This window comes from Phragmites australis, chromosome 4 (assembly GCF_958298935.1).
Source record: "Phragmites australis chromosome 4, lpPhrAust1.1, whole genome shotgun sequence".
Classification (NCBI taxonomy): domain Eukaryota; kingdom Viridiplantae; phylum Streptophyta; class Magnoliopsida; order Poales; family Poaceae; genus Phragmites; species Phragmites australis.
The window spans coordinates 36,157,731-36,173,776 of record NC_084924.1 but is presented as its reverse complement, the minus strand read 5'-3'; the positions used below and the strand labels follow the sequence as shown (position 1 = coordinate 36,173,776).

General features: G+C 47.9%; 1 long non-coding RNA gene across 1 annotated transcript; it reads left to right on the top strand.

The window, feature by feature from the left end:
• The first annotated feature begins 13,181 nt into the window (after positions 1-13,181).
• Positions 13,182-16,046, top strand: LOC133914358 (uncharacterized). The gene is made up of 3 exons (XR_009909235.1): positions 13,182-13,329; positions 15,323-15,690; positions 15,779-16,046. It is a non-coding gene; the product is annotated as an uncharacterized LOC133914358 (long non-coding RNA).

Here is a 16,046-nt window from a genome sequence, read left to right as displayed (position 1 = left end):
CTCGTAAGCTGTCATGGGAGTTGAGACGCTCATTGTAATCCCCTGTATTGTATATATTACTGATATAGTGAAGATCGTTAATTAATGCCTGTGGTTTTTTTTCTCATAAAGATTTTTTACATAAAAATTATGTTTCGTGTTCGATACAATCATGATTGATTTCTAACCAGCGTGCTGTAGATTGACATACCACGGCGAGATGTTTCTGGCAACCTGTCTGCACCTGGAAAAAGACCAAACGATATTCGTTGCAAACGGGCGCGTTTTGGCAAATCCCAATCACCAGGTACGTGTTCCTACAGTGCCTGTAGAAAACTTGTGGGTGTTAAGGTGGCCAATGACGAGGTCGGACGCCTCTCGCGATGTGTTGCCATGGAGCGCCCCATCTCTCCCAGGCGCGGACGAGTGGAGCGGAAGGGCGCCACTCGTCCGCGCTTTTGGCTGATCACAGATCAACGGGGAAAGACGGTTGTTAAACAGGTCGGTTTCATCGGAAAGCGCCGCGCCCTTTCTGAGACGGCATGATGCCCCACTGATCGGGAAAGCCTTAAATCACTACAGGCTTGATGCTTGTGGTGGTTGGTTGCCTGGTGCTGCTGATGGCATGCGATGACTTGACACTTTGGCAGGTGTGTGCAAATACTCCGAACTTGTAGAATCGGGATGAAATCTGGAGATTCCTTTTGCATCCTAGTCATCATTTTGCTTTTTACATCAGCATCACGTTTAGATTAGATGTTGTCATGTTTTTACTCGTCGATTATTTGCCATGACATGTAAAACTTAAGACTTTTCAATAATTGTGCGGTATCGAGCCCGATGAGTGTGGTGCTCTGGCGCCTTTACCAACCGAGCCAGCACTTTGAGTATATTTCGTGCAAAATTGAATTGAACCTACCATGGCGCACATTTTTGTATGTCTCTGGCGCACCTTTACCAAAACTCGTCTGATTTATATGTCTCTGGAGCACATTTTTGTCTATTATACTTTCTATAGTACATCATTATCATAATCTAACAATATTATATCGACATACTACTGCAAGATCGCTTTCATTTGCCCGAGCTAACTATATACTTTTATGTATAGTAGTGGTAAAGAAATTTTGAATTTAACCACATAGAACTAAAAGAACATGTATTTTGGACCAGAGGAAGTCTAATAGATATTATGGAAGATTTAAAAAAATAGGTCATAAAGTGAATGGCAATAAGTAGAGCTAATAATAAGAGATTTATGAAAAGTCAACATCGGAAATAAGGAAATATTAGGTATATGTAAAGGCGAACATTCTATGCATGTAAGATGGCGTAGCGGCCAGAGGCGAGCTATTGACGGTTGTGAGGGCTAGCGGCGAATATTATTTATGGTACGATGTGAGAATGTTCAATTGGTTGATGGAGGCGTGAGGATCTAGATGTTTTAGACATTTTCTTAATGGTTTATAGTCGGAGTATACTTCTGAAAAATTAAATGTCTTCTTATAGAAGTTTTAAAAACTTTGTTCGTAATTATCTCCAAAACCACTTAAAAATTTCTGATGAAAGTGATATTGATATATCTAGCCTAATACTATTGTAATATACTAATTTTTATAACACATATATAGTTATAAAGAAATAATGGTAAAATTTGTGCATCAAAGACCGCACTAATGCACTAAACGACAAGTAGGTCAGATCGGAAGAGGTACGGTGCAAGAGCAAGTGTTGCTACTATACTCCATACGTACTACTTTCCCTTTTGGAGCAATGATGCTAGTAAGTACTGTCGGAGTTAAGTTCGCAAAAAAACAAGTACAAGTTTGAGTTAGGTTCTATTTGTATTGCCGTGTATTTTGAGAAGCACCCTATTTTTTCTAGATTTGGATGAAGAAGTTATTAGCTAGAAGCATACTGTTAGAAGCTAACAACAAATTAAAGTATTTATGGAAGCCATAACAAAAATAAACTTAGTTACTAAATCTAATTAAAAATCATGTAACAAAGTATTCTGCAGCACAACACATGAAACACGAACAAACCCTTAGACACTCCAATCGATCTCATCACATAGCGAACAAGGTCTTCTTTCGTGAAACCTACACTCGATCGGGTTTTCTTTCGCAGGGACCAGCTCTTATTAACGTGCACTGCTACCTCATTAATGTACCTGTTAACCTATACCAGTTTTTCATAATGCCATGTCGATCGGGCCACTGGCCATCAACTGTGAATTGAATGCTAATGTGGACGCGTGGGCGCGGGCCAAGTGATGATCTCGGAGAAAGCTACAAGATCATCAGGCGAGTCGATGGCTGAGGAAGGCCGAGCCAGCCGCAGAACCTCGTGCTGCCTGACTGGATGGATCGGGAAAGGAAAAACCCGGCTCCCCAGCTTCAGATCGAGGACACAGGGCGTGGTCTTTGACTGCTGAGAAGCCAGCGAGTCACATACTGCGGTATTGGTAACTAAGATTTGATGCACAGAACGCAATAATATCAGAAACCAGAACGACGCCAAGCTCGACAAAAACTCTCGATGCTGATCAGAACCTGTTAGTCCTGTCAAGTAGGAGGGGTCTACAATTATTAGTATTATTATCTTCAATGCTTAAAAAACCCAATAGACAACCGGCTATCAATTCCAATTTGACTAGAACCGGCAATCATAATGTATTATTGTCGGTTCATAAGCACCAACGACTAATAAATTAATAAGACCGTTGGAACTGACAGATCACTGCTGGTTCATTCCATGAACCAGCAACGATACGGGACATTCTTCTGGATAGGACGTGTTGTTTAAGCTTAGAAGTGCAAAATAAGACACTAAGCTATAAAGTGCAAAATTTAGACTAAGAAGTTAACTATAAAATAAGTTCCTAATTACATTAAGAAAGATCATAATTACACTAAGAAATAAGTTTCTAATTACACTAAATAAGGTCCTAATTACACAATAAGGTTATGATTCAAAAGAAGATCTAGATTACACAAAACTCTCATCCAGATTTCAAAAGATTGTCACTACGTCTATGCTAGCCTACGCCTTTGCGAGGGTGGGCCACCTATGATGCGAGCAAGGCTGATGACAAAGGTTCTGGCGACATTGTTGTCATAGCCATCGTCCGACGACGACGATGACTCATCCGTCTCCTTCTCGAGCTCGTCCCAATCCATGTTGTCATCATTGTTACAAGATTCGTCGTCATCCTTGTCATCATCATCATCATCGTCGATGATGATGGGGTAATTGGGACCTCCTCCTACAGTGGATCCTCCTTAATCGCCCTCCTTCTCGATGCCGATGTCCTCCTTGTCGGAGCCCTCAAGGTTCACCTAGTCCTCCTCCTCATCATCATCATCATCCTCGGGGGAGGAGGAGTCCTCGGCGCTAGAACCCTCCTCATCATCATCATCCTTAGAGGCATCGTCGACGTCAACGTCCTCATCATATCCAAGCTCGACGGGCACGGTGGCGGAGTACACTCCTAAAGTGCTCCCAGTTGTCGTCACGTGAGGAGGGGGAGAGGTCATCGGAGATTGCCTCCTCCACATTGGAGAAGGTTGTCATTGCCTCCTCTTTCTTCGATGAAAGTGGCAACCACACATACAGAGGAGAGGCTGAAGCAGTGGGTGGAGGAGGAGCAATGGGTGGCGGTGGTGGAGGAGGAGCGATGGGTGGATGGAGGTGTGGAGGCCGGGAAGGGCACAAAGTTTATTGGAAATATCTAGAAGGACAACAGGTGAAAGACGAAGGGGCAATGGATGGAAGATAAAGGGGCAGAAATGAAGTGGTGCACACAGAAGATGAAAGGGCATGTGAAAGTTATATAGGGCTTATCACTACGGGTTCTAGTTGTGAACCGATAGTGGTAGTTAGTCCTATGTATCCAACCGACTCCTCACCCCCTTCAACACTTAGCCATTTTGATGCACCCCTCCTCAACGCACCGCCATCTTCCTGATGCCAGTGTGCTTCCTTCTCACCGCGTCGCCACCTCCCTGATGCCTACACGCCTCCTTCTTATTGTGCCGCCACCTCCCTAACGCTGACGCACCTCTTCCATGCCGTAAGTAGCCAACCTCCAAGCCACCCTAGCTTCTTCCTCCACACCGCCCTAGTTCCCTCCTCCTCAGACTCGTCCTTCTCGTCATCTCCTCCCAACATCATCCTAGGATGCCTCCAATGTGGTAGCACCGCCTCCCTATGCTTCTCCTCCTCATGGGCATCTCCACCCTAACGCCAATGTGCCTTGTTTGGGGAAATGCCCTAGTCGTAGATACTCTAGGGAGTCACCATCAAGGACTCTTCTAGGGCCCTAGGGCCCCGGACCCCCTGGACAACCAGGGCCTCCAGAGCCCGTGAGCCTCCTCCTCGAGTCACCGACTCTCGGAGCCTGGGGGAGCTAGCAGACCCCTGACGCCCCTTGGTTTGGCCAGTTTAAGCCCGAAGACACTCTAACTCATGACCCCTCCGGATCCCTGGCTTCGAAGCGGTCCCGAAGACCCAAGCCTGAGAGTCCCTTAGAGGCTCGGAGACCCCTAACCTCCGGAGGCCGCAGACTCCCGGAGGCTAGAGGAAAGATGTGTAGTCCCCAGTAAAGATCAGCGGAAGTAGGCCTGTTAGCCACATGATTTCTGCCACAAGATGACCAACATTTAATGCCGGCCATGTGGTGGCCACCCTGACACACCAGGAGCAAGTGGTGGTTGACCTGACACGCTGGACAATGCAGCAACACAATAGACGACTAAGCTTGCCATCACTTACTACCACGGTTAGAAAATATCCTCCTAGTAGGGTTATAGTATTTTTACTTAGGCCTGGGCCATGTTACCCGGTCAGCCCTAGGTCCCTATTGCATAGGGGAAACATGTATCATTATCCCGGTATGGGCATGATTGTATACACACACCCTGAATGGCACTATAAATAAGAACTTGCAATCATCAGGCTAGGGGACAGATTTTTACCATCACTGCATTGGGCATTACTTTCCTCTCTACTTCTTCTTTAAGCTTGAGACACTCGTGTGAGTGAGCTCTACCATACTTTGTTTGTGGAATACATGTTCTTTCACCAACAGCTGGCACCATATGTGGGGAGGAACGTAGAAGTACTAGGAGAGGTAGGATGTCACTAGAGAAGGAGGCCACTTGGGCACTGGCCCAGATGACCAGATCCACCACCACACCTGCGTGAAGGTCAGCGTAGCAGTCGCAGCCAAGCACTCGGGTGGAACAAAGGCCCGACGGCTACCGTCGATCCGGTCATGACCCCGGTGGTGGTTGGCACAGGGGGCCAGAGTCAGCTCAGAGGCTTTCCAACAGCAATATAGTGAAGAGCCCGTTGTACCCCAAGGGGCTGCGGCCGAGGCCGCGGCTGTGCAAGCTACCTTCCAATGGATCTGGGTGCTAAAACCTAGGGACAATTGTGCCTGGGCCAAGCCCCGAGATGACATCTGTGACAATGTCCAACGCACTTTCACAGAACCATTGTCCTCTGAAAGCCTGTTCACTCGGCAGCCTCCTTGACCTCCCTCGGCAAAAAGGGGCACCGAGGAGGCCTTGGGCTCGAGACTGCTCATATCCCACCAATGTTGTAGGCAGCGCTGCCAAGGGCACTCTAGCTCCTCCCCTGAATGACGACATGCCCCGTTCAATTGTGAGCGGAAGGGGCACTGGTGCACTCTACATGGGACTGGACATATTCATAATACTAAGGACTACCATACACTCGTAACATTCTGGCAAGGGTACATCGAGAGGTGGGTGGCGCACCCGGCAGGGAAAGGAACCGACAATGGGTGACCCGAGGATCGTAGGCTTGCAGCGGGTTGCTGGGCCCCTTGGCTAGCTCTGCCAACTCAAACTCCACCACCAATGGTGCAACACCCTAGCAGTGAAGAATCCCCGATGGCCCTTGAAACGGCGTCGAAGAAACTACACACATGGGGATAGCCGTGTTGTGGCAACTAAGTATGAGCCCTTGCGACCTCCACCCCCAACAAACATCATGGGGGGAATCCTTCCCATCACTGACGCTCTAAAAAGTTGAGGCCAGCATCTCCAAACATCAAACCCGATGTGGGAGGCCCGCCCAGGTCTTTGGCTGCTCCGAAGGCCTGCGGGGCTCCCTTCGACGCATGCCTGTTGCGTCCTGACAAATAGGCTTCAGTCGCCCCGGAGGCTCAGGCAGCCTTCCCATTCGATAGACAACCCACGTGGGAGGCGCCTGCCCCTCCACCACCTCGACAGCTACAGAGGTTTCCAAGCCTCCAACCTTGTTGTAAAGGCCAAGTTTAGGTCAAGGTATGCCCCACTGTAGATCTCTCCATTTCAGCCTTGCTGTCTACTTTTGACCTTTACATAGCTATATACAAGCTTCAGTTTGACGTATGATGAGAATAGCCATCCGAGCTAGTGACATTTCCTATTGCAATTAGTTGTTCTCCCATAACAGTACATACAAAACTTAAGCTATATCTTTGCTCAAATATTATCACATAGCGCACAACAATCAAAACCCTCCGCTCCTTGGAGGTACGCAAAACCCTCCGCTCCTTGGAGGTTTGAAAACCCTCCACACCTCGAAGGCATAGCCTCGGTCGCATTGAGTTACCAAAACCCTTCGCTCCTCAGAGGTACGCAAAACTCTCCACTTCTCATAGGTATGACAACCCTCCGCACCTTGAAGGCATATCCTCAGTTGCATCGAGGTATCAAAACCCTCCGCTCCTCGGAGGTATGAAAACCCTCCACACCTCGAAGGCATAGCCTCGGTCGCATAGAGGTACCAAAACCCTTCACTCCTCGGAGGTACACAAAACCCTCCACTTCTCGGAGGTATGAAAACCCTCCACACCTTGAAGGCATAGCCTCGGTCGCGTTGAGGTATCAAAACCCTCCGCTCCTCGGAGGTATGAAATCCCTCCGCACCTCGAAAGCATGGCCTCGGTTGCATTAAGGTATTAAAACCCTTTTCACCTCAGACACATTACCTCGGTAGCTCCATGAATCAGCTTATCAATTATTACTAAAATTACTTCATTTCATACATACACGCTACATATGCATATACATACACGTGGCATAACTACCTTAGAAGCTTCCCTGCCATGGCTAAATCCACGATGATAATGCTGATAAAACACGCTCTCCTCTCACTCGTGACTAAAAACACGCGAGGGGGTTAGGGGAACGATGCTTCGCACGGTGCACACTACGTAGTGTGCATAAGATGCAAGACACGCCCTCCGCTCGCTCATGGCCAAAAAGCGCGAAGGGTCCCGACAATTACAGGAACAAGGCAGAGGCTGAGATCCCAAGAAGTTTGAGTAGGAGTCGGAATATGTTGGCTCCAACCACCACTGCAGGTTCCAGATAGCCCCACCTTCGTCGAGCCTCACCATGGCTAACTGCTAAGGGGGTCGTAAACTGTCTCCCTTGACCACACCATCGACTTCATCTCCGACTACTGTCACGGGGGGCACTAGACGGTCCTACCTCCATAGAGCCTCACCACGTATACCACTGAGGGGGTCGCAGACTGTCCCCCTCAACCTCACTGTCAACTTCGTCACGACGCTCCGGATGGTCATGTCTAGCACTGTCATGACTGCTGAGGGGGTAGTGGATGAGGGGGTAGTGGAATCTCCCTCAGCCTTGCCATCAACTATGCCTTCGGCCATGCCACAACACTCTGGCCAACCTACCTCCATCGAGCCTTGCCAGGTCTACCGCCGTGGGGCCTGGGACAACCCTGCCTCCATCGATCCTCTCCCTGGCTAGTGTTGAGGGGGTCATCGACTTCCTCCCTCTGCCTCGTCGTCGACTTCACTTCTGGCCACCACTGCGCTGCTCCAAATGGCCCCACCTCCACTTAGCCTCACCGTCCCTTGGCTTCGCTGTCGTCTATGCCTCCGCCATAAGCGTCAAGACTTGCATCCTCTGCCATAGGTGTAAAAGTCTAAAAACTCCGCCATAAGTGTCGAGGCTTGAATTCTCCGTCGTGAGCATCGAGGTCCAAACCCGTGTGAGTTTTTGCCGCCCTAGTCGCACCTAAGATACCAAGTGCACCTATAATCGCACCCTTCAATCGTAAACAACCGCAAGGAGTGAGGGGGTCGGGAAATGATAAGTTTCTAGAGCCTAGGTGCAAGCAAAAACACGTCTGACCTCATCATGACACTTCTTTTCCTAAACTTGAGGATTGGGGAAGATGTTCTTCTTGGTTAAACCCGGTCTACTAGGAGGATCGCCAAACACTTCGATAAAAAAAGAGCACTACAAATAAATTAGGACGTAGCAAAGAGATCTAAGGATGATAGTATATTAATAATTTCACATCCAAAAGATGCGCACATGCCTCCTTGAGTTCCTAGTACTCCGGACTACTCAAAATAAAGAAAAAACACAAAAAAGGATAGGGAAGGAAACTGCAAGGTCTTAAAAGCGACACATGCGCTTCATGTGCGACCTACCACTGCAAAAATTGATGTTGTAGCCAGCCCAGAGTTGTCGGAGGATGAAGAAGAGCGGGAGGACTCTTCCCCAGCCTCCTCTCCCTCCTCCTTGGTCTTCTCTGCCTTGGCCACCTCCTTCTCCTTCTCTTCCTCATCAATCTCCTTCTCCAAGAGATCCTAGTCGATCTCCTCCTTATCATTAGAGATATCGAGATTTCGGTAGGAAAAACCATGCGGGTTAGGAATTAAGATGGAGCGGTGGGCGGTAGCCCCATCAGCGACGGCAGGATCACGTAGCCCAGCGCTGGCTCCAAACTGAGATAAGGGTCCTTTGGGTCGCCCACCCTCGATGGCGCCATGACTGGCGGAACCAGCGCTGGCATCAAGGGTGGCCCAGCCTCTAATGGGTCACTCGAGATCATCGACATCTCTGACGATAAAGAGGAAGGAAACGTCGTGGGCAACCAAGGAGGATCACCTCCTTACCCTACAAAGGCAACAATGGATGGCTAGCTAAGTGAACCCCCGCTTATATAGCATAGCCGGCCATTAACGTGTGCCTCGAGAGGGACATGAAATCACCATGGGTGTCATTCTGTGGCTTTCCCGGTTACTGCTCTAGGGGCCCGTGGCTACGCCCCAGTCCAGACTGGACATGTGGCCGCACCCCGCATTAATGCCCAGGTTTTTTGCACACATGTCTTGTCGCATTTATTGTTTGAGCCTCTTTCGATGCATGAAAGGGCTGTTGGCACAAGACCCCAAAGAAACTGGTGCGTTACCCCATTAGATGCACTACCATTTTCTGGCATCATCATTTACTCGTGCTAGAAAAATAGGAGAATATCTTGCCTCCACACGCAATCTCCACTATGACAATTCAAATGGCGAAAAGACTCACCGTCAGAGAGCATGCTTGGACTACCTAGATGCTTCAAAGACTGTCATCTCCATCAAACCTTGCTAATCTTCAGCTTTGACGTTGACTACACCTCCAGCCTAAGCGAAGGCTTTGAAGCTTTTCGTCTCCGTCAAACCTCGCCGGTCTTTGGCTCCGATGTCGGCTACACCTCCGGCCTCGGCGTAGGCTTCGAAGCTCGTCGTCTCCGTCAACCCTCATCGTGGCCAGCGCTGAGGGGGTCACAGACTTCCTCCTTCAGTGCCATCATCAACTTCATCTCCGACCATCTTTTTAGGCTTCAGAGCCCATCATCTCCATCAAACCTCCCCGATCTTTGGCTCTGACATCGACTACGCCTCCAGCCTCGGCGTAGGCTTCGAAGCTCGTCGTCTCCATCGACTCTCACCATGGCCAGCGCTGAGGGGGTCGTAGAGTTCCTCCCTCAATGCCACCACCGACTTCACCTCTGAACATCATGCTAGGCTTTGGAGCTCGTCATCTTCGTCAAACCTCGCTCGTCTTCGGCTCTAACATCGACTACGCCTTCTACCTTGGTGCGGGCTTCATAGCTTGTCATCTCTGTCGACCCTCACTGTGGCCAACACTGAGGGTGTCGTAGACTTCCTTCCTCAGTGCCACCGTCTACATCGTCTCCGACCACCATGCTACACTTCAGAGCACATCGTCCCCATCAAACCTTGCTAGTCTTCGACTCCGATGTCGACTACACCTCCGACCTCGGTGCAAGCTTTGAGCTCATCATCTCCGTCGACCCACGTCACAGCTAGCGCTGAGGAGGTCGCAAACTTCCTCCCTCTTGCTAGGCTTCAGAGCTCGTTGTCTCCGTCAAACCTCACCGGTTTTTGGCTCTGACAAAGACTATGCCTCCGGCCTCAATGTAGGCTTCGGAGCTCGTCGTCTCCGCCGACCCTCTCCACGGTCAGCGCTGAGGGGATTGCATACTTCCTTCCTTAGCACCACCATCGATTTCGTCTCTGACCATCTTGCTAGGCTTCAGAGCCCGTCATCTCCATCAAACCTCGTTGGTCTTTGGCTCTGACATCGACTACACCTCCGGCCTTGGTGTAGGCTTTGGATCTTGTCAACTTCGTCAACCCTCGCCACAACCAGCGCTAAGGGGATCGTAGACTTCCTCCCTTAGCGCCACCATCGACTTCATCTTCGATCATCTTGCTAGGCTTTAGAGCCCGTAATCTCCGTCAAACCTCACCGGTCTTCGGCTATAATGTCAGTTACACCTTCGGCCTCAGCGTAGGCTTCAAAGCTTGTCGTCTCCGTTGAGGGGGTTGTGGACTACCTCCCTTGGTGACACCGTCTACTTTGTCTCTAATGAGCCTCATCACTCTTTAGTTTCGATGTCAACTATGCCTCCGGCCTCCGCCTTGAGGCTCTGAAGCACATCACCGCCAACGGCCCCCCTTCCGGTGAACGTCGCTAGGCTCCAGACGGCCTCTCCTCCGTCAAGCCTCTCCGTGGCAACCCAATGGGGGGTCACGAGGCGCCTCCCTCAGCTCCCCCTATCGCTTCCCCCTTGAAACTATCGTGGGACTTTGGAACACGGTCTTCATCAAGCCTTGGTGCCCCTCGACCCGCTGTTGGCCATGTCATGGAGCTCCAGACCACACCGCCTCCATTGAGCCTCGACACTACCACTCACGGCCATCACTCATGACCACCGCTAAGAGGTCAATTTGGGTAAAAGGCTTTTCAGATATTCTGACTCGGAGGCGGGGCTGGGGCTAGTTTCCTTTGCAATTTTGCATATGCTCGCCCCTTCGGACCTCAAGGCCAACGGATGAGGGGGTGCTATTGGGGGAAATGCCCCAACCATAGATACTGTAGAGAGTCGCCATCAAGAACTCCTTCAGAGTCCTAGGGCCCTAGACCCCATGCGGCAATTAGGGCCTTTGGAGCCATGAGCCTCCTCCTCGGGTCACCGACTCTCAGAGCCTAGGGGAGCTAGCTGACCCCCAATGCCCCTTAGGTCGGCCACTCTAAGCCTGAAGACACTGTGGTTCATGACCCCTCCGGATCTCTAGCTTCGGAGCGGTCCCGAAGACCTAATCCTAGGAGTCCCTCGGAGGCCTGGAGACCCCTGACCTCCAGAGGCCATGGACTCCCAGAGGCCTGAGGAAAGATGCAGAGTCGCTAGTAAAGATTAGCGGAAGCAGGCCCATCAGCCATGTGATCTCTGCGATGAGATGACCGACATTTAATGTCAGCAATGTGGTGGCCACCCTAACATACCAGGATTAAGTGGTGACCGACCTGACACGCTGGACAATGCGGCATCAAAATAGATGACTAAGCTTGCCACAGCTTACTGCCATGGTTAGAAAATTCCCGGTAGGATTATAGTATTTTTACTTAGGCCTGAGTCATGTTAGCTGGCGGGCACTAGGTCCCTATTGTATAGGGAAAACATGTATCATTATTCCGGTAGGAGCATAATTGTATAATCACACCATGAATGACACTATAAATTCAGACCTGTAGCCATCAGGCCAGTGGACAAATTTTTACCATCACCGCATGCCTTTTCTCTCTACTTCTTCCATGCATTTTCTCTCTACTTCTTCTCCAAGCTTAAGACACTCCTGTGAGTGAGTTCTCACCGCACTTTGTTTGTGAATGACATTTTCTTTCACCAACATGCCTCCTCCTCACCGCGTTGTCGCCTCCCTAACACACCCATGCTTGATTGGGTAGATCTGATGCAATGAATCGGTGGCCTCCTCCTATGTCCCTCCTCTTCGCCCCTAGTCTTATTATATGTTTCTAGCCATGTGAACTTGTCATATTTGTTGATGCTCTAAGATACCTTGCTTGTGCATTTCTGTTGCCTATACTTGTAGACCTCGAAAATGATGACGGAGACGGAATCCTCCTAAATAACGCTGAGGTATGTAATTTTACATATTATTGTCTACTTTTTAATTTCTATATAAATGAACGATTAAACTTTATGAGAATCATATATGCTATTTTTGTGTGGAATTATCATTGCTGGTTTGAGCCACGAGCCGATTATGCAGTATCAATTCAAGCATCGGTACTTATGACAGTTTTGAACCAGTACTGATACTGATTTCTATAGTACTGTGTTTTGGCCAACAACTGGTGTCTCCATTCTCATGTGCACAAGTAAAGGCATGCCATCTTTTCTGAAAGTTTATTACTCTTTCTTTTTTTTGAAATTTCTTAAATCTGTTATTCCAGTGCATGTAGGTAAAAAAAAATCTAGTAGGCACTGATGCTGGTTTAGTGTCCTAGCGGATGACAGGCGTCCTCTGCAATTCTGCTCTGCATGCGTGCTGCAACTGACCCCCTCTCCTTTCTCCTCATTTCCCATGGTTCGCCTGCCACTGTGAGCGCTAGCACCTTCCTTAATAGGAGTTCTCGTTACTGGCTGCCATATACTGCCGCCGCTTTTTAGCCAAGAACCATCGCTTGCCCGGTTTGGCGAGTTGTGCTCGGTGAATTATTGAGGCGAGTCGAGCAGAACACTAACCAAAAGCATGCCACTATTGTTTCTCTTCCAGCAATTCGCAAAAAAAAAGAAAGAAAATTTGTTTCTCTTCCAGCTCTAATGTCGCTTGTCTTGTGCTGTCGATCGCGCGTTGGCTGCCGACGACGAATGCGTGCTCTGGATCTCTCGCTCTCTGAGTTTTCGACGTACATTGAGTGGTGCCGGTATCTCTCCACCTCTCGATTGAATGACAAGTTGACAACTTGCGATGCATATGACGCACGGTGGGGTACAGCAGCTATAACACAATTTTGTCGCAAACAGTCCTCTTTTTTTGTGCGAGCTGTCTTTGAGTGTGCTGTCTGGGACGAGTAAACGTCGCCAGCACACCTTGCTGAGATTCTGATTCGGACTCTCAGGGGCGGATTGGGGGAGGGGGAGAGATGGAGAAGAAAAAAGAGACGGGAAGAGGAAGATGAAGAAACAGAGGTGTGTAGGTTCTCTTTACCTATCTCTTGTGCATCTACTGCTACAAACTCTCATACGTTCATGGTTCACATCCATAGATATAAACTGTTTTCTGCTTGAGTGGAGGCATTTTGTGTTCCGTTGCAGAAGGCCACAAGGCTGACTTCGCCATGGTTGCTTGACCTGGCCAAAATCTAACCCTACGGTTGGACATGTTTGTACCGTGTATATGAATTTACTTCCAAATGGAACTAGCTTTAGTTTTGGGCTGATCCAAGGTAAACACACCTGAACATTTTGTTTGGGGGGATTATCTATGTTGTTTCTTTCGACTGAAAATTTTAAATCACATCACTCAAATTTTGTGCCATCATGTTTTTGCTGTTATGCCCCTAGCGGAACTGGAAAAATTAAATTAACTCAAATAAAATCTAGTGGGAACAGATTTGATAGATATGCAAAAGAAAAACAGGGGAATTTTGCTACCAGACGCTGTTTGTATGTGGCATTTCCTGTGGGATACTCAATACCATACAATAAAGATACTTTTAAATCTGCAGTTGATACGTAGGTCCTATAGCAAAGATTTTTTTCTTAGTGTTCCTGTTCCACCGCCAATATCACATAAATATAGTGTTCCGTAGCAAAATAGTCTAAGAAAAAATCACTCCAGATATGGATAGCAACAACGTTTTGTTAGAGAAACCTTGACCTAAGCCAATTCTAGTTCTTGGAGAAAAAAACGAGTTTAGGCCGAGCTGACTGCAGACGACGCCGGTGGTCATCCCATACTCGATCGTATCGTCTCAGGCTAACCCCTACTTTCCAAAAGATGTTAACCAATCGTAGCCCCTAGGCAAGAATGGATGCTGCGCTTCTTGGGCTGAGCCCATTGCGAACGTAACGGACTCACAATTTTTTTATATTTTTTCTTTAATATTTACAAGAAGACATGTTCGTTAGAAAAATCGAAGAAATAGGCTATGATCTCGTGCATCGGACGAGATCAAGTTCTTATCCGATGATCGGATGATACTTTAAGCTATCTCCAGCAGCTATCTTAAATTTTTATTCTCAAAAACACTATTACAGCATCCCCTATCACTATTACAGCATCCCTTATTTTTTCATCTCCAATAGCTACCCTATTTTCTACCTTCTACTCCTCTTTTTCTCTCTCTGGTCCCCCGCTGTCAGCCTCTGTGAACAATAACAGCTACAGTGACCCGCAAAAACACTGTAGCACCCGAATCTGCAAATTTGCTTCCTCTGCTAGAGATGGTCTTATGGACCCTGCTTATTAGATAGTAAAAACTGGTGGACATACAGAGCCTACAAGGTCTCAGCCATGAAATGAGGTATAAAACGGAGTCACTATGAAGAAATTCTAAGAGTTATAAAAGTTCATTCAGTGGGTGAGATCTTGATTTCCTCTGCTGAACGGTCGATACACAGTAGGCTTATCAAAACATATCACCTACTAATCGTGCCAGTACTTTTCGTGTGTGCTGCCATGTCTAGTGTGTACGTTTGTGTATTTTCATATTTTATTTAAATCTCGATTTTATCTAGAGTATATGAATGATCTAAAAATTCTAAATATTCTTATGAGTAAATTAAAGCTCACTAGCAACCTATTTAATTTGGTTTGATCCAAAAGACTAAGCCAATATTTAATTAAAATTCTTCAAAGCAGTCTACTTTTATAAATTATAGGATTTTTTAATGCTTGAATAAATTTCAAAAAATCAAGGAAAATTCATAAATATTCTTATTATATGATGTACTAATTTATAAAAATATTTTCAACCTTAGATTATTTGGTGAAAAGGTGAGTTATTTCGTAATAATCTATTTATTTGTATTTTTGTCATTTCATATGATATTCTCTTTTTAATTCATTTTAATATTCTCTTCTTAATTTAATTTAAATTCAAACAAATTCAAGATACACTACTTTTGTAAATTGATTGTTCATCTTACAAATATTCACGGACTCAGACCCGTACTCCAGGTCCAGCCTGACCCGTCTTCGCCACCGGGCGGCCCAATCGAGGGGTGCGGTGGCGGCGTCCGGCTGCATTTCCCCCGCTCCTCCGTCCGGACCAACACAACAGTGCAGCGCACGGGCGAAACTGCGAAAGCCTTGAGCGGTTGAGCGAACCTCAACCACCGCCGCAGCGCCCTCGCTGTTGCATGCCGAGCTGCGTCCCTTCGGAGTCACTGGACGAGAGCCCAGCTTCTCGAAGCTTGCCTGTGAATTGGTGCGCGCGCGCGGGAGCTCCTGCCGCGGTGTTTCGGGTCCTGTGATCCCACAGCACCCTAGGCGGGTGCATCGGCGATGTTTCGAAAGAAGCCCAATCCCTACGGACTGCAGCCCCCGTACGTACGGCCGAATTGTAATAAGTTTTGTTAGCTATTCCATGCAGGTACGCGCTAATTTCTCACCTGTGTTGGTTGGGTTTTGCAGCCTGGTAGTGGTGGATACACTAGCACGGTCTCTCCTGCCCCGGCTAGATAGAGGTGCTGATGGCGCTCGGTTTAGCGGCAACCCTGCACTGGGGGCTGTGGGGCAATATGGAGAGGCTTACGCTTCAGTGTATGGCGCGCAGCAGGTGGTTCAGTCACCTCTCGTTTGTATTCGTTTTCAGTTTGGATTCCAGATGCAGTTTATTTTGTTTTCTAATATTGCCACATGCTTATTAATGTATACTGTATGCAAGTGATTGCATGATCGA